The 26,641-nt window shown below is 37.3% G+C and overlaps 1 non-coding gene and 1 pseudogene across 1 annotated transcript; one reads left to right on the top strand and one right to left on the bottom strand.

The window, feature by feature from the left end:
* The first annotated feature begins 3,292 nt into the window (after positions 1-3,292).
* LOC149022774 (uncharacterized) lies at positions 3,293-18,412 on the top strand (annotated as a pseudogene).
* On the bottom strand, positions 8,421-8,523 carry LOC149022775 (U6 spliceosomal RNA). The gene has a single exon (XR_016172520.1). It is a non-coding gene; the product is annotated as a U6 spliceosomal RNA (small nuclear RNA).
* Positions 18,413-26,641: the final 8,229 nt, after the last annotated feature.

Raw genomic sequence — 26,641 nt, 5'->3', positions numbered from 1 at the left:
TCCAATCGAAATCCTATTGGTTCCTATAACTATTACATGCCATTCCTCATCAATGCAATCAATTCCAACTCATGCCATGATGTTTATCACTTGAACTTGTTAGCTCAAATTGGGGCTTTTTGTTTGGACCATTGGATTGGGTAATTTTCTTGACTTATAGTGTCCTACTACTGTTGTTAAGTGTTCCTCCAAGTTTCAGATTGATCCGAACACCGGAAAACCAATTTAGGATGAAAACACCCAAAATCCATCATTCTGTTCCGAAGGAATTTTGGTCGATCCTTTTGGTCGATACCATCGACCAAAACCATCTACCAAAGTTGTTGCTGACAGCAACCTTGGCTAGTTTTGATCCAATTGATATCCAATCTTCCTAATTTCTTCTCTAACTTATTATTGATGTTTGTTTAGGGCCTTAACAATTATTTTGGACTATTTCTTGGTACTCTCAATTCATCATCAATTCAACCCAAGGTAAGGATGGTTATCTCCATAAACATATAGATCACCAACTTATGATTTATGTTCTTGTTCATGAACGAAACCTTTTGATTACTTATAAATCTTTATACGACTGTTATATATGTGTTAGAACAGTAGTATTGACATCTTTATACTCTTGTCATGTTACATTACTATTCTTGTTTACTTATGTCTATGATGATTCATTTCAATATCATGTTTTAACTTTTATGATAAGATGTATTGGATGCATGAAAGATGATGAACTTGAATAGGTGATTGCTTACGTATTGACTTGGGATTGGGGAGTGTTCTATTAACACTTCTGTCCTTAGGCATCGGAGGAAATAGTATGGGATGTTCTCCGATGGTGCCTATCGACACTCTCCCGGGTTATTGGATGACATACATAGGACTGTCTAGTTGGTTGGCTAGGTTTATCCTTTTCGTGTCAGACCCGAATCGGAAGGGCATTGAGACCGAATAACCCGTGGTAGTGTATGGTTGGATGGGCGCTCTAGTCCGGTAACCAATCCGATAGGGGACATAAACCATGCTACAGATACTTGAAAGGGGCCATTTGTTGGTAGAGTTGCATATGGATAGACTTGGGAAGACCGGTAACCAATCCGTGAGAGGACATGAGAGCTTCCCGTTTACTATATGTGGATGACCAATAGGGTTGATGAGTCCGAAATTCGGGATTTCGCTAACTCTAGTGTGAAGGATACCGGAAAGGATCGCTGGGGGCGAGGAATGGACGTATTTGAATCTGACTTGACCGACTGAGTAGATGACTTGCATTGGGCTAGGCTTTACTGTGACATGCGCCAGTACTTGACCAAATGGTGATGTGAGAGAGCGGTGACCGATCCCCTTACCACGGTTTTTTTATGACTTTACCGATCTTCCCCGGGCATTCCCAAGATATGGAAATGGGAGAGTGACTGACGACCCAGAGAAGTACGGTGCTATGACTTAAAGCATGTCTACCCTAGAGACTAGCATTCATAGAGTTAGACTCATATTTGCATCATATGTTCCATATCGCATTGCATTATACTATGTTCTGAATGTGTATGATTTCTAATTATGGAATAACTGCCTTGCTGAGTTCTTCGAACTCATTCCTTTTTGTGCAAATGTATTTAGATTATATTCCAGGTACCGAGGACTACGATGGCACCTCCCTTGAGGCGGACTATGATTCCACATACTACCCTCCGGGTCGTGGCGTCGGTGAGGATCCGTATATTGGAGCCGAGGAGGATTACTATCCGCACCAGGGTTAGCCCCACAGTCGTGCGGGAGCGGCAGCGTTGGGTTTACTTCATCCGTACTGTTGAGGAGACTACTATTAGTATAGAAGAAACCCTAGCGTAGTGCCCCATTTCCCCGGTGTGTTTATGGAATATACGGGCCTAAAATTAACATGTATTTGGATTCTTCTGGTGATACTTGGACATGTACTTAACTACTTTTACTTTCCGCTGCTTTGAGAGAGTGGCTACCACACCTTCTCTCACTGATATGATTTTGACCATATTCTGATATTATCTATTTTCCGCACTCTGATATATATTTAATCCTATCTTATACATATCGTTTAGTATTAATTGTTTTACCATTGATTATTACTGTTCATGATTATGTTACCATGTATGTGGGAGGCATGGACCTCAGATCATTGATCCTTGGACTGTGGATCACATCCCGGGTATTCCAAATGGGGTACCGGCTAGGTGGATGTGACAGGCAAACAAAATCATGTGCATGGTCTTCTCAATCTTACATTTGATAGTGAACCTACTTGGAGAGCCTTCCACCAAATGATGACCTGCTATACCAAAATTTGTTGATTTGAAAGTGTTTGAAACAAACGTCGTTAGATCATAATATGTGACAACAATATCATCAACGACCCACCCAAGAACTGTGTATTGGTTATTGTCCTTAATCTCAGCAAGCTTGCTTTCAGAAATAGAAACCTTTGCAGTAGGTCGAACCGGAAGTTCCATGTTAGCGAAGTCACCCACCAAACGATCACAAGATCCTGGCTTAGAAGAAGAGGAAGGGCAAAGAGCAGAGTGAAGAGCCATATAGTAAACCCCTGCAATTGAGAAAACAACAACCAAGAGAGAAACCGAACAATCGTCAGTAACCTCTTTCTTTGAGTAAACTCGGTGAGGAGAGACTGGGTTCGACACCAAGAGAATATAAATAACCAGAAAGCCAAGAAAGCTGCCATCGTTAGCTCCGAAGAAAACTACAGTTGTCGCTAGCACATGAGCGAAGGAAATTCAATAAGTACACCCAAGAAAGCACTAAGTACACAATAAACCCATGCACAGTAGCAGGGTAAGTAAGCAATCCATCAAGAACATCGCTGTGAATTGTATATGTTGACACCCGAGCACTGCATGCAAGGGAGAGAAGGAAATATGGCTTGTCACGGTAACCCCTACCCTGCAAGTATACAGTGAAGAAGATACGCTCAAATAGGTGAACATCAATCAGTCTTGCACTCACATAGTAATATGTAACCACCGAGACATGCATTCGTCCGTTGCCCACTAATGTAAACTGAACAGTATCATTTAACGCCAACTCATAATTACTTAAACATGCAAGCCAACACCTTTGCTGAAGACCCTGATTGATTGACATGGTTGAGTGCTGTTGCAAGAAGTAACCATAGAAATACTTAAAAACTGCAGCATATATTATGAATAGTAGATCATGAGATACGCTGAATGAGAGATGAGAGGTGCTCATTGCACATGAGATCATGTCTAAGATCCATCAGCATAAGAAGAGGAAAAAAGGCATTATGGCGGTAAAATTGGATATGAGTAAAGCCTATGATAGACTTGAATGGAGTTTCCTTAAACAAGTATTACTTGCTTATGGGTTCCCATCAAAGTGGATAGATTGAATTATGTTTTGTGTTCAATCAGTTTCCTATTCACTTCTCATTAATGGTTCGGTGGAAGGATGCATTACTCCAACCAGGGGACTCAGGCAGGGAGACCCGCTCTCCCCTTACTTGTTCATTCTTTGTGCTGAACTGCTAACTTCTCATTTAGAGCTTGTTGTGGCTCGCAGAAAACTCAAAGGCATACAATTATCCCAAGGTGGAGAGGCTATCTCATCTGGCTTTTGCTGATGATTTGATCCTATTTGGACAGGCGACAAAACAAGAAGCTCAAATTTTTGGCCAGATAATTCAGGAATACTGTTCCTTTTCAGGACAAGAACTCAACTTTTCAAAGACTCGAGCTCATTACAGCCCAAGTACTTCTTCTAGTATGAAGAGGGCGCTATCCAATGGTTTTCACATTACCCCCACATCGGAGGCTGATCTTTATCTAGGTATTCCTCTTTTCCCAGGGAGAATGAAGAAAAAGCATTGTGTGACCCTGTTAGATAGGGTCAATCGCAAGCTTCAGGGTTGGAAAGCAAAGTTGCTATCTTATCCGGCAAAATCAGTACTAATTCAAGCAACTCTTGCAGCTATGCCAAATCATTTTATGTCGTGTTTTCACCTATTGACAACAGTGCTTACGGATCTCGAAAAATGTATGAGATCCTTCTTTTGGTCCAAAGGAGAAAGTCAGCATATTCACACCATGAATTGGCTCACACTTTGTAAACCCAAGTATGATGGGGGTTAAACTTTAGAAACCTTCAAGCTTCAAACCTAGCTCTTCTGGCTCGGAAGGCATGGGAATTACTCAATGACACAAACTCTTTGTGGGGACGAGTAATGATTCAGAAATACTGCAAGCAAAACTCATTCATGGAAGTTCTGCCTCGACCTTTAGACTCATGGGGGTGGAAATCTATATTGAAGGGCAGAGATATTATTAAGCATGTCATATTTCATCAAGTTGGTAATGGAACACACATTCACCCCTGGAAGTCGAATTGGATTCCTGATCAATCCCTTGATATCGGATGCTTTCCTTTTGCTTCCAATGCTCCTAATTCTGTAGCTCAGTTTATTAACCCCCGCACTAGGGGTTGGGATAGAGATCTATTATCCAACTGGTGGCCTAGGAGTACGGTGGAGAAAATCTTGGCTATTCCTATACCTCGATTACCCACAAATGATCGTATTATCTGGCATTGGACAACTTCGGGGGTCTTCTCGGCAAAATTTGCTTACAGGATAACCTACCATCTTCTTCAGAGTCAACCTCTTAATCAGTTGGATTCGAAGATATGGCATAACCTTTGGCGTCTTCAACTCCATCCTCACCCAAAGCACTTTATTTGGAAATTATTGCATCAAAAGATTCCCACTGCAGGGTTACTAACACAGCGAGGAGTTTATTGTCCCTTGCATTGCCTCTTATGTGGATACCATGACGCCTCCTTAGATCATATACTCAGGTAATGTCCTGATACTATAATGATCTACATTATCCTAAGATGACTATAGGTGATTCAATCTACACCAAGGTCCAGCAGCTTATATCCATTCGGTCTACCAGTATTAGCCATGAACGCATGGATATTCTTATTATTCTCTGGCTTCTCTGAAAATCATATACATCTCAGCTGAAACCTGAAGCGACTCAGCAGGGCTCAGGACGTAGTTTTGGGATTTGGAAAGGTCTTCAATTTTATTCCTCAACTTCTCATAAGCCTACTCGGCCAATAAATAACCACAATTTAATCAAATGGTCGACACCTTCTTATCAAATTACAAAGATTAATGTGGATGGGTCACTCTTCAAAGAAAAACATAGAGCTGGGTATGGGGGTATAGCCCGTGATCACTATGGCAATATGGTTTTTGGCTTTGGTCAAGTTTCGACATGTCAAGATGTACTCACTTTGGAAGCTCTGGCACTCAGACAAGCGATGGTATTGGCACTCAGACAAGCGATGGTATGGGCGCAGGATTTTTCCTTATCCCATATAACCTTGGAGAGTGACAATCTGGCACTCATTACCATCCTTCAGAAGCAAGCCTCAGAGGTTCCATGGAAAATCTTTCCCATCATTTCAGATATTCACGGAATGGCGTCCTCTTTTGAATTTGTCTCCTTCTCCCATGTACATAGGGAAGCCAATATGGTGGTTGATGCGCTGACCAAGGAAAACGCTACTACTCAGGAGGCTTTCTTATACACCCATACTCCCCCCCCCCCCCTCATATTAGTTGGCTTTTGTTTTTCGATGTTATGGAACTAGGATGTAACCGTGGCTTTGTTTTTTAATAAAGTTTCTCTTACCCAAAAAAAAAAAAAAAACTTGGTGCTTAAACAAACTGCATTATTGTCTCAACTTTTGAGCAACAATGATTCGCATAAAGAAGGCCACTTATGCCGGCTAGAATTGTAGTCTCTTGATTATACATAAAACTTCATCTGGGGTACTTTCTCAACATTCAAAAATGCTGAGAACCAACAGAGATTCAACAACAATGAGGTAATTTAAGCTCAATCTGGTTTTCTTGCCTTGTGAAACTCGTTTCAGACTTTAACCATGATCAGAAGATTGAACTGTTCCATTGCAATTGGCAGTTGTTACAGGGGCCAATAAAGGGATTGGATTTGAGATATGTGGGCAGTTGGCAACAACAGTTGGGGTAATAGTAGTGTTAACTGCCAGAGATGAGAAGAGGGGTGTTGAAGCTGTTGAGAAGCTCAAAGGATCTGGACTCTCAAATCTGATTTTTCATCAGCTTGACGTGACAAACCCTCCTAGCGTTGCTTCCCTAGCCGATTTCATCCAAACCCAGTTTTGGAAAGTTAGATATCTTGGTGAAATATGGAGCATAATCTGTACGTCAACAGAAATCTTCAGTCGATTAAATTTCTCAATTGATATGGGATACTGTCATTGCAGGTGAACAATAGAGGAGTTAATGGAATTAGATTAGATGATGACGCTTAGAGAGACTTGATGGCAGTGGATGATCCTGTAAGTCTGCTTTGCAAGTTCAACTTTTAGTTTGACTTTTTAGATGAGGTTCTTGACTCCATCCCAAAATCATGACCTGTGGATAGAATGTTCAGAGAATGACAGTGAAAACCACTGAACTGTTTCTACTGATGCAGCTAGAAGTTAGGATGACCAAATATATCGAAATAGTCACACAGAGTCACAGACATAGTGGCCCATGAAGCTGCAGAAGCATGTCTCACAGTAAATTACCATGGCACCAAAAGAGTGACTGAAGCACTAATTCCCATCCTTCAGCTATCTGATTCACCAAGAATTTTTAATGCTTCATCATCTCTGGGGAAGCTACAGGTACAGAATACAAAACTACCATTTTTTAAGAAATTTTAGCAGTCCTTGGTAAAGCAAATTAAACTTATTTACTTAGTTTGTGTGTGTGGTTAAAAGGTAATCATTGTTAAGGACAAATGAATCAATAAAAGATACAAGGCAAGGCTAAACACCTCCCCCCCCCCCCTCTCACCACAATAAATAAAAGAAAATGGAACTCGTGAAGAAAAGAAGGCAAGCTAGCAAGATTTGACTCAAGCACATACACAAAAGCCCGTGGTAGAATAGACCAAACCTATCACAATTTAAACTAATTGAAAAGCTAATATCTAGGTATGTGGTGAGCATCTATCACATATTATCAAGCACTGAATAGAGGAAATACTCATGCTAGGAAAACACTCGAGATCTCACTGACATATGGCAGGATCTCTCTTTTTCTCCATTCAGCAAAATGAGATGCTGTGCAAGACGAGACAATGTGCTTAGCATGTAAGAGCCCGAATCTCGATTCTTGAGTTAACTTTGATGATTGGTATCAATTTTACTGTAAACTTTATTTTGAAAACTTTGAACATTAATGTATGAGTATATGATGGGTACAATAGGTCACTTGGCATCTAAAGTTTATACTGCTTTTTTCATAAATCTGAGGTCACCAGTATGTTCAGAAGGGTTTAAATAGGTTAGACTGTAAGTCTCAACCATAAATGCCTTTAATACACCACAAGTTGAAGCCTTAAACTGGGGAAATAATTCCACCAACACAGTGAGATCTCGAGCAAAGTATTCTTTTTTTGAGTTGGGGAGATGGGCCTCAAGATCTAGACCTTGAAACATGGAGCTAGTAGTTGCAGAATCCAGTAAGCTAGCTGCACACTTGGCAAGAAATCTGCAATTGGGTTTGTTTCTCTAAAGCACTGAATCAACTTTCACTAGAAAGAATTGAGTAGGAATGATGAGCCGACCAGTTTTATGTAACAAACCAAGGGACTAGACCTCTGGAAGCCAATATTGTGACTACAGCTAAATCACACTCAATTCACAGCTTGCAGATTTTAAGCTCACCGGCATACTCCAACAACTGTCAAGACCCCAGAACTCTGCTACAAAATTTGACATTATACCCAAGAGTTTCTAAAAGAAACCATCCTGCCCTGCTCATCACGAAAAACACCTCCAGCACATTTGCTCGAATTTCTTAAAGAGCATACAGTATTACCACTATGGACAGTCTGAATAACTCTTCACTGACATCCAGATCAGAACCGGCATCTAGCCTGAATAAGATCGTCCAAAGAAGAGATAGGGAATTTAGAAATGGAAGAAATATTTAGAAGCTCCCTCTTCACTAACATCCAGATCTGAACAGTGCTTCTCCTTTCCTGGTTGAAACTGCCTCAAGTTGCACTCAAACTCTATGAAACAAGGGATCAACAAAAGACCAGCAAGTCTTTTGTCTAAGGATAGCTTTTACACTTGCAATACGGATTCAACTTTCACATAAAGGAACCAAACTGAATATTAGCACAACTTTGATCCTTAGCTTTGAGCATACCAGATATACAGAGCGCAGGATAAACTATGAAATTCAATCCTCGGAGCACTACGATGCTACAGAAACAGACGCAAAGCTTGAATAAGAATTGAAGAAAGATTGCAAAGGGGAATAATAAGAACTGAAGGAGAGTAAAAACGGGAGAAAAGCCAAAAAAAATTTGGACCATTTCTCGATTTGTGCGTGTCATCCTTGCGCAGGGGCCATGCTAATCTTCTCTGTATCGTTCCAATTTTATCGGATGTCTCCGAAGAGACAATCAATGAAGGCGTCTGCAACTTTATCAAGCCGAAGAGAGCTTCGAAGCTGAACCGTATGGGACTATCGTAGTGCCAATAGTCCCTAGGCTTAGATTGCAAAACCACCTATTCTTGAGATCCGTGTCTTCTGGACTGGGCTGGGCTGGGCTGGGCTTGGCTTGGCTTGAAATTAATTAATGGACTTATTTATACTTTGAGAGAGAAACGATAGGTTCCTTCCCATCTGAAATTCTGTCTTTCCTAAATGGGCTCAGTCTCACTGTTATGATCGAGTAGCCGAACAAGATGCTTATAGAAGGGCAACTTCCTTGAGAGTCTTCAGAGCCTATCATTAGAAACTGTGTTAAATTTTTCAATCAAGAGGAGAAAAGAAAAGAAAAAATAAAAAACGAAAGCTGTGCATGGTGGTGGTCGTAAGCAAGGCTTAAAGTATAAATACTGAGTATCATATCGGTCAAGTGATTTTAAGAGACATATCGTCTTGTATCGAATATTGTAGGGATAATTACTGTTGCCCCCCTGTAGTTTGATTTTATTACTAATAAAACCCTGTTCTTTACGAAATTACTAGTGCCCCCTTCTTTATAACGGTGTTAAATTGCCGTTAAGTTTGAATATGTAATATCTAATTTGCCCTTCATTAAAATTAAGAAATCAAAAGACGATGATGCAACCCCATTTATAAAACCAGATTAAATGTCAATTTTATCCTAAACTTCATTTATTTTGAATTAATGAAATGGACAAAATCCAAATCCGATTTGGTTTCCCACATTCACTAAACTTCATTTATTTTGAAAATTTTTTAGGTGATATTCAGTTTCCAATTTGAGTTGAATTCGATTTTCCTTCCTTTTTTGTTTCTATTTGAGTTTTATTCAATCATTCATTTTTTTTTTTTTTTTTTTTTTTCCACAGTTAATTAAGGGTACTACTGTAACTTGACAAAAGGGTAAATAAGTAAAGAGATAAGTATAAGGGTATTTTGGGGTTTTTGAGAAAATATGAAGATGCCACATCATCAGTTAACTAACGGAACTTAACGGTAAGGGGGCAATAGTAATTATAGACAAAGTTGAAGGTTGGATTAGTAATTTTGAAAAGTACAGGGGATACAGTAGTAATAAAATCAAAGTACAGGGGGCCAATAGTAATTATCCCAATATTGTATCATACTAACCGATGTATTCTAGTGTAATTCAATAGAAATATGCACCCATGTAATTGTGGGTTTCACATTCAAAACACAACTCACAGAGTAGCCAGTAGAGTTGATTCAATATTAGTTAGGATGGCTACAGCTTAAATCACACCCAATTAATGTAAATTTCATTTTCCATATTGTGGTTAGGTTTCTTTCATGTATTGGGGATGCTTAACATTTTGATTATCACAAATTTAATCTTAAATTCATTTTAGATAACGACATTTTCAAGATTTGCCTAGCGCAACAACTACAAAAGAAATAAATTGAGCCTTAACCCAATAAATGGGGTTGGATACAAAGCAAAACAAAATTGGGAAAAGTAAAATCTACACAAAAATGAATGAAGAAATGAGAGGAGCCGTAAAAAAAGAAGAAAAAAAATGTACAGCCTATCATGTTAGGAGAAGCTCTACTAAATGTTCAGCCTTGTGAATCCTCTCCACCTATAAGCTCTATCTAAGGACATACATGGAACAAGACCTATGTTATATATATTCTCCCTAATTTTTAAGCTTATCATTAGTTTTTTTAGATCATTCAATTATGAACACATGATGAGGATAAGATACGCAGAAACTCGGTCACAAGTTCCGGTTGGAGATGGGTTCAACCACGGTCGGGTCATGAAACTCGGTTAGGTCGGTCCAGACTTTATGCTTTTGAGGATAAATATGGTTCTAAAGAATTCAGGACATGTGACTGAGTTATAAACGGTAACTACCATTATACGAAGTGGACGATCGTGTTGAGAAAGGTAACTGCTTTCATCTACAAAAAAGGGTTTTAACCCCTAAGATAGAACAGCCATCGAGAGAAGATGTGAATGAATCCAATGGTTGGGAATGAAAGATAAATCTATATAAACTAAAGGGTTATACACAGCGAAGATATCTGAATCGTTCCCCCCCCCCCATTACTATATTCAATTCAAGCTCTGCAACTAGCTAGAGCTTTGTGATCTGTTCCATTGCTGACTTAGCCTTCGGAGGTACGTGGCCTCCACACCGTGTAGTCGGGCCACGTCTAACCCATTTTGCAGGTATATTATCAAGGATCAGGAGGCTAAACAAATTTCGGACGCATCAACATATGATAGTGTTACGAAAATGACCTTACTATCTTTATAAATTATAAGGTTCAATTTAATTATCAAAAACACGTATCCAATGGATCTAACATCTACTCTTGTACTAACGATAAGCAAAGACCCAGAACAAAATGATACACTCAAATTGAGATACGAAGGACATCTACATGGAGTGAAGTAATCCGAAAGACATAAAAATCCAAATCAAGACTTACATGATATGAAAAACTAAGATTAGACCAACATAGAGGCAAATGCATCTCAAGAGCGCAAGAATAAAACCAAGTCAAGCTTGAAGATCTTGCGTTTGGAATTAAGAAATTGGCATTATAATTAATTGATTAAGCATAAAATGCATGGGCAAAAGGGTGTATTGTGTCAAAACTTAGGGGCAAAAACCAGTTCCAAAATTATTTTTTGAAAGCTCTACAAAACAAAAGTTCATGGGTGATGTAACCGTCGACCATTTGCCAAGATTACCTAATGGACCAATACTATTCCAAATGCCACATGGCTTCAACTGTGAAGCACTCCTGATTGATAACAGAGTTAACGGTCAATCTAATGGTTGATCGTTAGAAGCCAGCTTCCAATGACTACTTTAAGTTGTTAAATTTTCTAAGGTTTTGAGACATAAAAGAGACAAACTAGTGAAATTTTCTAAGGTTTTGAGAAGGGTAGACATAGATTCACTTGAATCAAATAATTATGAAATCCTTCTGCTTTGTTTCATGTTTATTTATTTGTTTTAAAATTTTAATTATTAACTGATTGTGATTAGGTGGTTTATCAACTAGCCTCAACCATACACTCACCCCCTCTATAAATTTTTTTTTACTATTTCCTTAAGAGCTCAGCAAGGACTCCATTGGACATTGCCATATCACTTTGAATGACTCGTTCAAAATTTACAAATTACCATGTCACCTTTACTATGTCCACCACAGGGCTTCAACATTTTCCTTCTTGTGATATTGATGAGTAAATAATAATTAACCAGGTCAGATCACGGTTAGTCCATTCATTTCGATCGGGACCGGTTCAAGAATTAAAGCTAGAAGTATCGTAATCATCAAGGAATCCAACGGTTATAGAAGGAGAAGTGATCCCGTTAAACTCATGATAGATAATCGTGTTCTATATGAAAATTGTAACTAACGCATATGGAAAAAGAAAAACTCTACGATCGGACGACTACATGAAACATGCGAGTTAATCCAATGGTCAAGAATAGGAAGTAAATCCTATATAAACTAAAGCATAACGCAAATGAAATGTAACTGAATCGTCTCCCTTCACTCTCATCTTTTAATTAAGCTATGTAACTCGCTAGAGCTCTGTGGCACTTATTAACTTAACCTTCGGAGTAGCTTCCAGACCGCTGAATCGACCCACGTCTGGCTTTGTTTTGCAAGGATTCGAAGGTTGATCAATTTTTAGACGCATCAGATGGGCCCACTTATTGTATGGACATGAAATTTTTATTTTCTTTTTTCAAAAAACATGATGAATTAATTGACAAGGAAAGAACCATACCTTATGGCCAATAGGAGAATTCCAAAGGTATAATCCCTGTTAGTGTCATATGGGCCTAACCAAGGCCTAGTTAATAGGAGCAAGGAGGCCCACTGGACCCCTCCTAGAATGGGTATTATCAAACTCAATGTGGACGCATCCGAAATGAGGGTGCTGGCGGGTTAGGCCTAATCCTCGGAGATCATTTATTGCTAGAGATTGTAATCATGTATCACATTCTCATGCTAAGATTGTAGTGTTTGTAGTATGTCGGACTCTTTGAACACGTTCTCTTCTTTGGCTTTAGGATCTTTGTAATATTGAAGTCTTACGCAGTCACACGCTTAAATATATATATAAACCCTTTTCTACCCAAAAAAAACACACAAGCTCACATGTGATTTTGTTATTGAATGGAATCAACGCCACCAAGAGGGTCAAGAAAAGCCAAAGAAAACTTTAAACCGTAATAGGCTGCAATAGAGCAGGGATGGGCAAGGCTTTTCTAAATCCAATCTCAACTGTAGATGTTTAGCTAAGCCCTATTCCTACTCTGACTTCGATTTAGGGCCTAACATTCTTGTCTTTAACTTTGAACTATAACGAGCCAAGTTAAGCCCAATCCCGCTGTGATTGTCTTTGAATAGGTCAAGTTGTAATGGATTGGCCTTGTCCCTATCCTTGTTGGTTCTTCCCTGCCCTTGATGGCTTTGTACTTGTCTCTATTCTTAATTAAATTTGAATAATTAGGACCAGAAAAAGACAAAAAATCAAGATCAATGTCAAAAGATCAGGTCAGGTTGGGAGAGACAAACAATAATCCCAAGCTTTGCATTAGTCCTGATTTAGGTTCTAAATATTTCACAATATCTTTAGTCCATGCTTTGTTCAGGTTCAGTGCAGAATAGGCCACCTGGGCCAAAGTTGCACCCTAGTTGAGTTGAAGAAGCTCTCCTAACCCCAAGCAAGCACTGGAGGACATTGATGTTGGTACCATTATGTAAAAATTTGCTCCCAAACACCTTGAATGGTGGTAGCAGGAAACACATTGTTCTCAGCTGCCCAACACCTTAAATGGTGATAGAAACCCAAGAACCAAAATGGATTAAGTAATTTAGCTATCATGAAAAAAACAATAAAAAGAGAAAAGTGACGAACAGTTGGTATAATGTGTTTATTTCTCTTTTTAAATTTAAACTTTTTTAAAAATATATATTTCTTCATTTTTATTCTATCCATTTCTTACCAACCAAACATGATCTAATGATTAGACGCACTACCTCCTAACGAGACAAGTTTAAAGAGAGAACCCTCAAAACTATTTCTTTTCCATCCAAAAAGTCTAGGGCATATTGGTAATGGGCCAATGAACAGTTCTTAGCATTCTTTCATTCTTAGAACACCAAAAATGACCAAAATATGTTGGGTATAATGGGTTGTTCTATCCTTTTTAAGAAATGAACCAATCCAATTTTTTGTTATGAGAATGTTTTTTGCAAAACAACTTTGACTTGTTTCATTGTTCTAAAAAGAAAAAAAAAAAAAAAAAACACATCTCGAAATTAGGTACAAAGAGAGACACGTGACCAAAATTTTATTCATAGGCAAAATAAATACGACTAAACTCCTCCAAACGAATCACTGGAGAGAGCTGCCAGAAAAAGCTTTCTCTACAACTCATAGGTCGACGAAGACGAAGCTTCAAGATCACACTTAAGGCTTGAAGCTCCATTCAACTTGCTGCAAAGCCCTAGTAGTTAAGAGTGGGCGAGTGATTTCTAACTGGGCAAATCTTCCATAAAGGCTTTTCTCATTCTTATAATTGATGATTTTATCTACATGAGAAAGGTTTATAAAGTTTGTTTGAGTGAGCTTTGCATTGAGACAATAGTGAAAATTTGAAATAGGAGGGTAAGAAGCAGCTAAAGATGGAGAGACATTAAAAACTAGAAGAAAAACTAAAAACGAAAGAGATAATAACTCAAAGAACACAAGAAAGTAAATTGAAAATTTGAAACCATATTCAATGAGAAATAGAGAGATTTTATGTAGAATGTTTATAGCTGTAGGAAATAACAAAGACAAGGGAGTTTATACCGGTCGATCATAGAAAAAAAATTATGATTCATTCCGATCAGGCTTCCTTCCTATTAATCTGGAAGTTCTTTTCAAATACAAGGAAATGATTCAATTCTAGAGCCAAAGATCGTAGTTCTCGAACGAGCAATTGAAAAGATTCTAGAGCACCCTCAGGGTTAGGTATTGTTCCCCCAATGATTGTAGTCCCAAGTACTTCCTGACGGGCTCTAATATGATTAGATTTATAAGTAAGCATTTCTTGTAAAATATGAGCAACACCAAATCCTTCTGGAGCCCAAACTTCCATTTCTCCTACCCGTTGTCCCCCCTGCTTGGCCCTTCCTATAAAGGGTTGTTGTGTAACAAGTGCATAATGTCCACTTGAACGCCCGTGTACCAGTATGAGTCCAAGTTCTCTCCAACTAGGTTTTTTTTTAGGGGGTAGCTCCATAGGGGCCTTTTAGAATAAAGCGTATGAGTCCAAATCCTCTCACCCCCCTCCCCCAACATTTTTTTAGAATTTTAGCTATTTTTTTTCCTATTCTTTTTATTATGCATGTGAAATATCACTATTTGGCCACCCAATATTATAATTTTTAAATATTAAAATAACCGGTATAAATGTCATTCTCCATGATTATCCAACGGTTACCATTAGAGCCCTATTTTTAAGGAAAAATTAAATCCCAATTAGAAATTAATTCATAATCCTTAAAATTTATCTATATTTATTCACTCTTCTTTTTATTCTTATTTATTTTTTCCACTTTTCATTCCTCTCTCTCAATTTTTTTTTTTTATTTCTATGTCTCTTTTTTTTTCCTCTCGATTTCTCACTCTTTCAATTTTTCTATTATTCTTTTTTAAAAAACTAAAAACTAAGTTAATTTTTTTAAATTTAATTATTGAAATTGTTTTTCTAACATTATATTGAACTCAACTAAGAACTAAAACAATTCTTAAACTATATTTTTTAAAACAATTAGTTTAAAATTTTCTATATTATTATCTACACATTTTTTAAGTTAGGTTTTATTTTAAACTCTGATACTAGCTAATAATTAGACAATTTGGTGAGAATTAGAAAACAAAGTGTACTGTTTAGTTGATTTCAATTTTTAATCAATACTAGTTATTTGGAAGAAATTTTATAAAAAAATGGTTTAAGATTTTTTTTAACTAACTTACTCCTAAAATTGAAAAATATATATCTTTGAATTTTTAATTATTTATTCTTATAGAAATTTAACAGTATTTTTATTGTATGGACCCACATCTAAATATGATTATATAATTCAAAAATGGGACATGATCTCACATGGGGCCCACACAATGTGTGGTGAAAAGGTTTTAGTGTTTGTCTGATGAAGATGATCCGAAATCTTATTATTCACCCGATGTTGAATTCTGGCTACATCATTGTCCCTCCGTCCATCACACTCACATAAATGTATGACCCACATTGCATAGAATTTATCTGTGTCAAGGAGAAATAAATAAAATAATTAAATATCATAATTACTGTTTAAGAAAATAATAAATATCAACGATGATGCTAGAAAAAAAATATTACATAATACAGATAAAATGACATTTGTTTAGGTTATTTACAATCTTAAACCAACATTAAAATATACAATTTGCTTAGTGCATCATTCATTTTGTGTAACTTTCTATTTTTTGTAGTTTCTTTTAATTAATATGAAGTTGACGGGAAAAAAAATCAAATAATGAGAAAAATATAATTAGGGCTTTAATAATATTAAAAATTATTTTCTTCAATCTCATTTAGTTAAATTGGATTGGTATATGATTACTTCCTTATTAAGCTACATTTGCATCAGCATTGATATTAGTATTGTCTACTTATTGTTGAATTTTAATAAAAAAAAAACTTAATATTTTATAATATAATTTAAATAGAATATTTAATATTTTAATGATTATCTAATAATGTATAATGAAAATATTTATATCTAATAATGACTACAATAGGTAGTTGGGTTTAGTACAGATGATCAAGTTGATCCTTTAAGTGTTGGTGCAATTTGATTAATGAGCTAATTTCTACACCGACTTTTTCAATCAAAATCAAGGGGTCTCCGTTCTCATGGTTTTCAGGATCCCGGGGGCTTAGACAGGGTTGTCATCTAAACCCTTATCTTTTTCTACTCATAATGGAGGTTCTATCCCGCCTCCTCGATGAGTACAACTCTTTGAAATTACTAAGTGGGATTAAAGTTGGGAGGGGAGCCCCGGAAATTTCTCACTTGTTTTTTGCAGATGACACGTTTTTATTCTGCAAGGCGAATTCAGAGGAGGTACTGGCTCTAAAGGCATTGCTGGAATTGTTCGCCGACTTAACAGGACAGGAAATAAATTTTGAGAAAAGTGGAGTTTTCTTTAGTAGAAATGTCCCGACAAATGAGAAGAATGCAGTGCTGGCTATCCTTAAGGTTCAAGAAATTAAAAGGGAAGCAACCTATCTGGGGTCAAACTTAATTCCTGGAAGAGCGAAAGCCAAAACCTTGCAACCTGTGGTAAACCGGATGTCCTCGAAGATGGCTAAGTGGAAGGCTTCTAATCTCTCATTTGCGGGAAGAGGAGTTTTAATGCAAGCTTCAATACAATCCATGGCACTTTATCAAATGCAATGTCTCAAATTCCCGAAGACCACGTGCACCAAAATCGATGCCATCCCGCCAAAGGTTCGGAACGGTCAACCAAAACGCAGTAAACAATTGAATCGATCTCGTGGGGCAAATGCTGTCAACCAAAAGCGATGGGCGAATTGGGTTTTAAGAAAATGGAAGACTACAACTCGGCAATGCTACTCAAGCAAGGATGGAGGTTAATCACTAATCCAAATGCACTTTGGGTAAGGGTTTTTAAAGCAAAATATTTCAAGAACAGAAGTATTTTCGACCCAATGGTGAGGAAACAAAGGGGATCTTGGATATGGAATAGTATAACTAGCATTCTCCCACAGCTGAGGAAGATGGTGGAAAGGAAAGTAGGGAACGGACAACACACATCGTTTTGGTTCGATCCATGGTAACAACACCAAGCACAGGTCATTGCCAATAACCAGAATTTCAGCAGATGGCCAAGACATATATCAGTGGCTGCAATGGTGGGAGAAGCACATCAAAATCACAACCAAGACAGGGAAGCACCCTCAAACCCTCCTTCTCTTTCTACAATAATCCATTCCATTCATCTCTTGGATCAAGAAGACTCTTGGTCTTCGTTAATTTCTCCAAATGGAGATTTCTCAGTAAAACTGGCCTTGAAAGAAATTCTGAAGCAAAGGTTTTTGAACCATGACCACCATCTCGCCAAGTGGTGGAAACTAATGTGGAACCTCCCCATTCACCCAAAATTTAAAGTGTTCTTCTGGCGAGTTTTAAATGACGGTCTGCCTGTCAGGGCCAAACTCGCTCAATGGACAGACATGAAAGCAGAATGTGCAATATGTGGAAAAAAGGAGGAAACTATATGGCACATTCTTATTTCATGCGAATGGGGAAAAGAATACATGACGCGGGACCACTTGGGTTACGCACGGAAAATTGGCAGAGCTCATCGCTTCTTGCCTACTGTGATGAAATGATCACACAATTCAGAAAGGATGAAATGCGATGGGTTATGTCAGTATTCGTTATAACTTGTTACTTCATCTGGAAAGAGAGAAATGACAGGGTCTTCAATAAGAAGATACCAAACCCAGTAAGGGTATTAAAAAGCATAAACCATTGGATCAAGGAGTTGAAACTAATAAACGAAAATAGGGTACCTATGACCAACCTCAAAAATGAACTCAACATTTGTAATTATGATGAAATAGAAAGAAATTGGTGTAGTTATTTGCCTCAAACTAATATAAACATTTTGATATGTGCAGGGCTACATTACCAGCAGTTAGGAGTAACAGGTTGGAGTACTGGGATTTGCAGAGACGGGCATCTAAAAACCGTCAATTTTGGAAAGAAGACTAAAGGGATTTTGGACACCACACTTGTTTGCACTACAAATGGGAATGGGAGAAGCTGCGGAGAAGGGGATAAAAATTGATGAAATTTGGATAAATTACCACCTTATTACAAAGCTCCTGCCAAGCCCAACAACAGAGAAGTGGCCCCTTGACAAGCTATCAACACTAATGGAGTTGGCCAAAGCTACTAAACATATGAAATATTTTGCATTCCCCAATCTAGTGCTCCAACTATTTTTTGAAAAACATGCAAAGTTAGCAGCCACACAGGCTCATGAATGTAGTATAAGAATAGACTCTATATGTAACTGCTCTCAGCACTAATATCTTTTTAATGAAATTTTTATTTTCCACCAAAAAAAAAAAAAGTTGATCCTTTAAGCTATATTACAAACAAATTAATTTTTATATCAACTAATGCTTAAACCATAAACCGTAACTTTGATACCAACTAATGTCGAAGACTGTTGCAATTGAAAATACAAATGGGAGAATATATTGTAATACAAATAGAAAATAGGACTATAATTAAAAATAAACTTTAAAACAAAAAAATTTAAGACACTATTACCAAAAAAAAAAAAAAAATAAACAAAAAAAAAAAAAAAAAAAAAACAAAAACAAAAACAAAAAAACAAAAAACCTATTACAAAACTTACAAGAAACATGGGAGAGGGTAAGATTTTGATACCTATCAAAACATAAAATATTATAATAACAGTTTAAGGAGAATAATAAGTATAAAAAATTATGCTGAAAGAAATGATTACATAATCCAAAAAAGCTAATGATACTATTTATTGTATATGAAATTCTAAATCAACATAAAAGTAGACTAATTACTTAATGCATCATCGATTTAAGCAACTCTTTTTTTAGTGATCTCCTTCATTTAACTTGAAGTTAATATCTAGGTGAATTGATGATATTAAAAATTATTTCATTTAATTAAGTTTTATTATAATATTATTACATCCTAATTGAGTTGCATTTACATTAGCATTACAAGAAAAAAGAATTTAATATTTAATTTATAGTATACTTAGATCTCACATTGGACCCACACAATATATAAGTTGAAAAGGTATTAGTATTTGCTTGACGAAAATGATTTAAATTCTCATTATTCGATTTCCTATTTAGAAATAAGACACATTTCATAAGATCTACCAATGTAAAAAAGATTTAATTCATAAATTAATAAATATATTAATAACTGGTCATGAAAAATAATAAGTATCAACAATGATGCTGGAAAAAAAAATTACATAATACAGATAAATTGATAATGCTTAGTTTTTTTTATTATATTTACAATCCTAAACCAATATCAAAATATACAATTTATTTAATACTGTTATAAAATAAAGAGAAAATATATTAGATACAAAGAAGAAAGACAAGATGAGTTCAATCAGAACTTATTCATTCAGTTGAGTGCATTACATATTTATAGTAGAAGGAGCATCTACTCTGATATGGAAATACAATATATGATTCTGACACACAATAAGATATTCTTGATATGGAAAGATAGATTGCCGCCCAAGATAGAAGGTGCATAGAATGGAAATATTGACTGCCAATATTGTGTAATGAGATGGTTGTGATCTTCACCAATATTGCATCCTGAGGTAATTGAGATCTTCAATTGGAAGTACAATCTCTTTGGGGTAATGGACATCCATAATAAATATTGTTTATAACACTCCCCCTTGGATGTCCATCAATAGATAATGTACCTCGTTAAAACCTTACTAAGAAAAACCCTGTGGGAAAAAAATCTTAGTGAAGGAAAAAGAGTATACATATCTAAATAATACGTATTGGTAGCTGCCTCATTAAAAACCTTACCGGGGAAAACCCGGTGGGACAAAACCTTGGTTAAGGGAAAAAGAGTGCAGCACGTATTTTACTCCCCCTGATGATAACATCATTGAGTATCTTTGAATACGTACATTCCATTATCATATACCAACTTCTCAACATTTGAAGTAGGCAACGCCTCAATAAATAAACCTGTCAAGTTATCACTTGAACGAATTCAATGAACATATATTTCACCATTTCATTGAAGATCAAGAGTGAAGAAGAATTTCGGTGAAATATGCTTCGTTCTATCTTCTTTGATGTATCATCCCTTCAATTGAGCTTTGCATGCAGCATAATCTTCATATAATATTGTTGAAATTCCTTCTTCTAGTAGAAGACTGCATGCTTCATGAATGTTTTGTATCATTGATCTTAATCAAATATAAAATAGCTAACATTCACTTGAAAATAAATAGCATGTTTGAGATCTAGTTTTATGTAGATCAGATAAATATCCTGCATCTGCAAAATTAGTAAGTTGATATCCACATTCATAAAATAATATCATGTCAATAATTTCTCAAATATATTGAAATATATGTTTTATAACATTTCAGTGTCTTCGTATTGGAGAATAAATAAATATTGTTAATACACTTATAGAAAATGCTACATCCGATTGTGTATTATCACCAAGATACATTAATGCATCAATTGCACTAAGATATGGTACTTCATGACCAAGAAATTCTCCACTATTTTCTTGGGGTCGAAATGAATCTTTCTTTATATTGAGCGATCTCACAACCATTGGGGTACTCAATGGATGTATTTTATCTAGATAAAATCTCTTCAAAATATTATCTATATAAGTTGATTGATGAACGAATATTTCATTCGTCAAATACTCAATTTACAAATCAAGACAAAACATTGTCTTTTCAAGATTTTCATTTCAACTTTCTTCAAATAATCTACTGCTTTTGAAAACTCTTCAGGAGTTTCGATGATATTTAAATCATCATCATATATACTTATTAAAATTAGATCCATATCCTTTAATAAAGGCACAATAATAAATTGGATCATTTTTATGCTTTTCATTTAGTAAATATCCACTAAGGAAATTACCATATATGCCTTGATAATCTTTGAAGCATTATTGAACAAACTTCCTAGGAATTTTTATATGCTTCAGTCATTTTGAATCCTTCAGGGATTTTCATATATATTTCACACTCGAGTGAGCCATATAAATAGGCTGTAATAATATCCATTAGACGCATGTCAAAATTTTCATATCTTGCCATTAATAAGATATCTGAAGGTGATTGCATCCACCACAAGAGAACATGTTTCCATGTAATCAATGACAGGCATCTGCGAAAATTCTTGTGCCATAATTCATACTTTATATATCACGATTTCATTATTTTTCTCATTTCATTTTTCGCAGAAAACTCAATTGTACCCCACTGGCTTTATACCTTCAGATGTTGGACTACAGGTCCAAAAACTTTAATTTTCAAGCGAATTCAATTCTGCTTGAATTGCGTCTCTACATTTTGGCCAATCATTTCTTGATTTATATTCATCAACAAATTTATATTCAAGGATCTTCATAATCAATTGTCTCCTTTTTATGGCCTTTTTGTTTTTTTGGCTCTTTTTTTTTTTTTGTTTTTTTCCTTGGGGGGGTTTTGTCCTTCTTTTTTTTTTGGTTTTTTTTTTTTTTTTTTTTGTTTGGTTTGTGTTTGCCCCGCCCGCCGGGGGGGGGGGGGCGGTGCGGGGGGGGGGGGGGGGGGCGGGGGGGGGGGGGGGGGGGGTGGGGGGCATATAAAAAAAAAAAAAAAAAAAAAAAAAGAAAATCATAACATGAGTGCGGAAGATAAATCATAGATCCAATAAAGAAAGAATGAATCATAACTGAATCGGGAATAATAGATATAATCGAGTATCAAACGAGATAAGTAAAGTGAAGCAAAAATCCCACTTTACATCCAGCGGAAAAGTAGCTCTAAAAGAATAAACTAGACAAAACCTAATCCCAGTAACAAGTACATTGGGTAACTAAATTGTTCTCCACTTTATAGACAACATCCTTGTAAGTGTAAATATCATAAATAGCACAAGGACGCTTCCACTCAATGGTCGAACTAAGCATCGTACGGAGCATAACCACTCGCGGGATCTTCAGAGTAATTGTGGTAACCGCAATCACCTTCCTGGAGATATGCCTCTTCGCCTTGCGCTTCTTCATAGGGACCGTCATAGTACTCGGTACCTGCGGGATAGTCTAACAACATTGTACAATAAAGGAATGAGTTTCAAAGAAACTCGGTAAAGCGATTGAAAATCCATAATAACATAAATGGCGGAATTCCAGAACAAACATAAATGCAATATGATATGAGACAAACAATGAATGAATGAATCTAACTCTATGTATGCTGGTCTCTATTGGCAGACATGCTTTAAGTCATAACACCGTACTTCTTTAGGAAAGTCCACTCACATCCTCAACCATTTAAGATATCTTGGATTCTCTCACGGATCATTTCACCGGTCTTGAGCAGCCGATTGGTAATGGGTCCTTCATCCCTCGGGACAAACCTTGGCGGGGGTTAAGTCAACACACTCTCTCACAACCATTTGGTATAAGTCTTGGCGCATGTCGGGGGTAAAACCTAGCCAAATGCAAGTCTTCTACTTGGTTACATCAAGTCGGATCCGAGATACTTCCATTCCTCGTCCCCGACGATCCTTTCCGGTATCCTTCACACTAGAGTCGGCGTATCCTATGGCACCAACCAACTCGGACTACGGACTCATCAACCCTATTGATCATCCACATATGGTAAACGGGAAGCTCTCACGTCCTCTCACGGGTTGGTTACCGGTCTTAAGCGCCCGTGAGCCCAAGTCTAACCATATGCAACCCTACCAATAAATGGCCCCCACAATGTGATTCCTGTCCTCTCACGGGTTGGTTACCGGTCTTGAGCGCCCATGAATCCCCATTGCTACCACGGGTCGTTCGGTCTCAATACCCCTCCGATTAGGGTCCGACATAACAGGACATCCTAGCCAAACACTACTAGACAATCCTAGATATGTCATCCAACGGTTTAGGAAGGTGTCCAGAGGGCATCTCCGGAAACATCCCATAATATTTCCGTAGTAGTCCAAGGACAGAAGTGTCAAAAGGACACCTCTCCTTTCCAAACCATACATAAGCATACACATGCATCAATTCATATCATCACATATATGGTAACTTCATATATGGAAAGAAATCGATAATTACAATCACTTGTATAACATTGGTAAGTAAATCATACATGAATCAATTTAATATGAATAAGTAATGCTACTGTAATCAAAGTTATGCAACAGTAGTATATCATTGTAAGAATCTAATTTAGGAAACATATTAATGATATTCAAATATAGAAACTAGATTCATGCTATCTATGTAATTAAGGAAATAACCATCCTTACCTTTTATAACTCGCAAAGGGATCCTAAGAAATCAAGTAAGATCTTGGCAAACTTGAGAAGAAGGTCCTAAACAAGTATATACAACATATTAGGAAAGATCCCTAACAGAAAAGATATCAAAACATCCAAAGCAGACCAAATCTGGAGTTCTTTGTACTCATTGGTCGAGTGGATTGGTCGAGTGGTCCAGTCGACCAATCAGTCGACCAATGCAGACAGTAGCCTATAAAATCAGAGTTTTAAGATATGAAATCCGAATTTGGTGGTTCAAAAGGGTACTAATCAAGGGGTAGACTACATCAGTAGTATTCTAACAAATAGGGGACCTCAAAACACCAATCAAATCAAGATATCAAGATCCAAATTAGGAAACAAAAAGTTACCATAATTAACTCAAACATGGATCTTGATGAATTTGAAATAGAAAACAAAGACAAGAGCAATAGGAGGATGGATCATTGCTTTCGGTAATGAAAGCATGAAAACATACATAGATCTTCATGGAATAAGGCTTAGAAGCATAAATCTAAATAAGGAAATAAAACCTACCATATATGTAACTATCATGCATCATGAAGAACACATAATATGGTAGAAGAGAACATCTAGAAATCTATAGATTATGGATCATGGAAAGAAAACACAGTAATTACTACTAACATGATCAACAAAAGAAGATCCAAAGAGATCAGAATTCAGATTAGAAGTTTAACAGAGATTAAATCATGGTTTGATCATGATTCCTTCAAAAGCTTGCAATGATCATGGTTAAGATCATTGTTCTAGCCTCAAATCCTTAGGATGATCATGAGAACATGTTCGAGAGATGTTTGCAACGAGAGAATGCAGCATCTCTTCTCTGTCTCAACTCAAAAAGGAAAGAAAAACAAAGATGGAGGAGAAGAAGAGAGAGTAGACATACCTTTTGATGCAAAAAGAAGAGTTTCGACGAAGATCCGTCAAGAAAACACCAAGGATGCAAGAGAGATGACTTGCAGAGGTCTTTGGTTCGTTCCGGAGGGTTTGGAGGCAGCAAATACGAAGTGGACTCGAGATTGGACTTAAATAGAGCAAGAACAACCTAATTGCCAAAGACACACACTCATTGGTCAAGTGGATTGGTCGACTGGCCCGATCGACCAATCGGTCGACCAATGCGACGCGACAAGGCCAAAACAGGGGAATTGAAGGTCCGGATCAAATCCAATCCTAAAGGGGTTTTGCACACAAGTCAAGTGACTTACCTAATAGGTAGAAATGCCTTCAAACCAAGATAGAGAGCACTCCAAGTCCATCAACTAATTAGATCTTCATCGGGATTCGGTTTCCATAAATAGAACCTCATCATCAACTTTCATGGATTCAAAGCCGGACACCAAGTCCTCTCTTGGGATGGCCCAAAGCTGACTTCTTACTTTACTTCGGGTCATCGGACCTACAAATAACAAGGTTTCCGGGTCAAGGTTAGGGCTGGGTTTTACATTCTCTCCCCCCTTAAAGAAATTTCGTCCCCGAAATTGAAAGCGTACTGTGCTTCCAAAGAGGTAAGGAAACTTCTCCTTCATATCTTCTTCCTTCTCCCAAGAAGCTTCTTCGGGGTATGGTTCTTCCACCGAATCTTCACCAAAGGAATGGCGCGATTCCCTGTTGCTTGTCCTTCCTATCCAAGATTTCGGCCGGTTCTTCATCATAGGTCAAATCAGCACTAAGTCCTTCGGTGCTTGCTGCAAAATGTGTTCCGGATTCTCTATGTATTTTCGGAGCATCGAAATATGGAACACATTATGCACACCAGCAAGAGGCGGAGGTAATGCTAATCGATACGCAACGGGTCCAACCTTTTCCAAAATCTCGAAAGGTCCAATGTAACGAGGGCTAAGCTTTCCCTTAACATTGAATCTCATCACACCCTTCATTGGTGAGACCTTGAGAAAGACTTTCTCTCCAACTTGAAATTCCAAATCGGTCCTTCTCTTATCAGCATAAGATTTCTGTCTTGGTAGGCGAGACTTAATCCTTTCTCTTATCATATCTACCATAGCACTTGTAGCTTCAATCATCTCGGGACCTAAGACTTTTCTTTCTCTGTCTCGAGTCCAGTACAAAGGTGTCCTACAAGTACTACCATACAAAGCCTTGAATGGAGCCATGCCTATTGTGGCTTGATAAGCTGTTGTTATAGGCAAACTCAACCAAAGCTAGGTGTTCATCCCAATTACCACCCATATCCACCACACAAGATCCGAGCATGTCTTCCAATGTCTGAATTGTCCGCTCGGATTGTCCATCGGTTGTGGATGATGAGCTGTACTCAAGTTCAATTGGGTTCCCAAGGCCTTCTGCAAACTATTCCAAAACCTTGAGGTGAACCTAGGATCACGATCCGAAACAATACTCAATGGCACACCATGCGGACGAACCACATTATCCACATAAAGCCTTGCTAGCTTATCCGAGTATGAGTGATCTTCATAGGAATGAAATGGGCTGATTTGGTCAACCTATCAACAATCACCCACACGGTGTCATTGCCTTTACTTGTCCGAGGCAAGCTAGTCACAAAGTCCATGGAGATATCTTCCCACTTCCAACTAGGAATAGGAAGAGGCTGAAGTAATCCAGATGGAGGTTGTCGAACGGCTTTCACACGTTGGCAAGTCTCACACTTGGCAACAAAATCATCAACATCCGCCTTTAGACCAATCCACCAAAAATGTTCCTTCAAGTCCTTGTACATCTTGGTGCTTCCCGGGTGTCTGATAAAAAGCGAGCTGGTGTGCTTCCTTCAATATTTCTTTCTTAACTTCTTCGTTTGCGAGGCACACACAGTCTTCCTCTAAACAACAAAGCACCATCCATGGATATACCAAAGTCGGGGTCCGACTCGGGATTCGAAGAAATCTTCTCAACTTTGATCAAA

This window comes from Hakea prostrata, chromosome 3 (assembly GCF_041222555.1).
Source record: "Hakea prostrata isolate BN-2017 chromosome 3, UWA_Hpros_2, whole genome shotgun sequence".
Classification (NCBI taxonomy): Eukaryota; Viridiplantae; Streptophyta; class Magnoliopsida; order Proteales; family Proteaceae; genus Hakea; species Hakea prostrata.
This window is presented reverse-complemented; position numbering and strand designations above follow the sequence as displayed.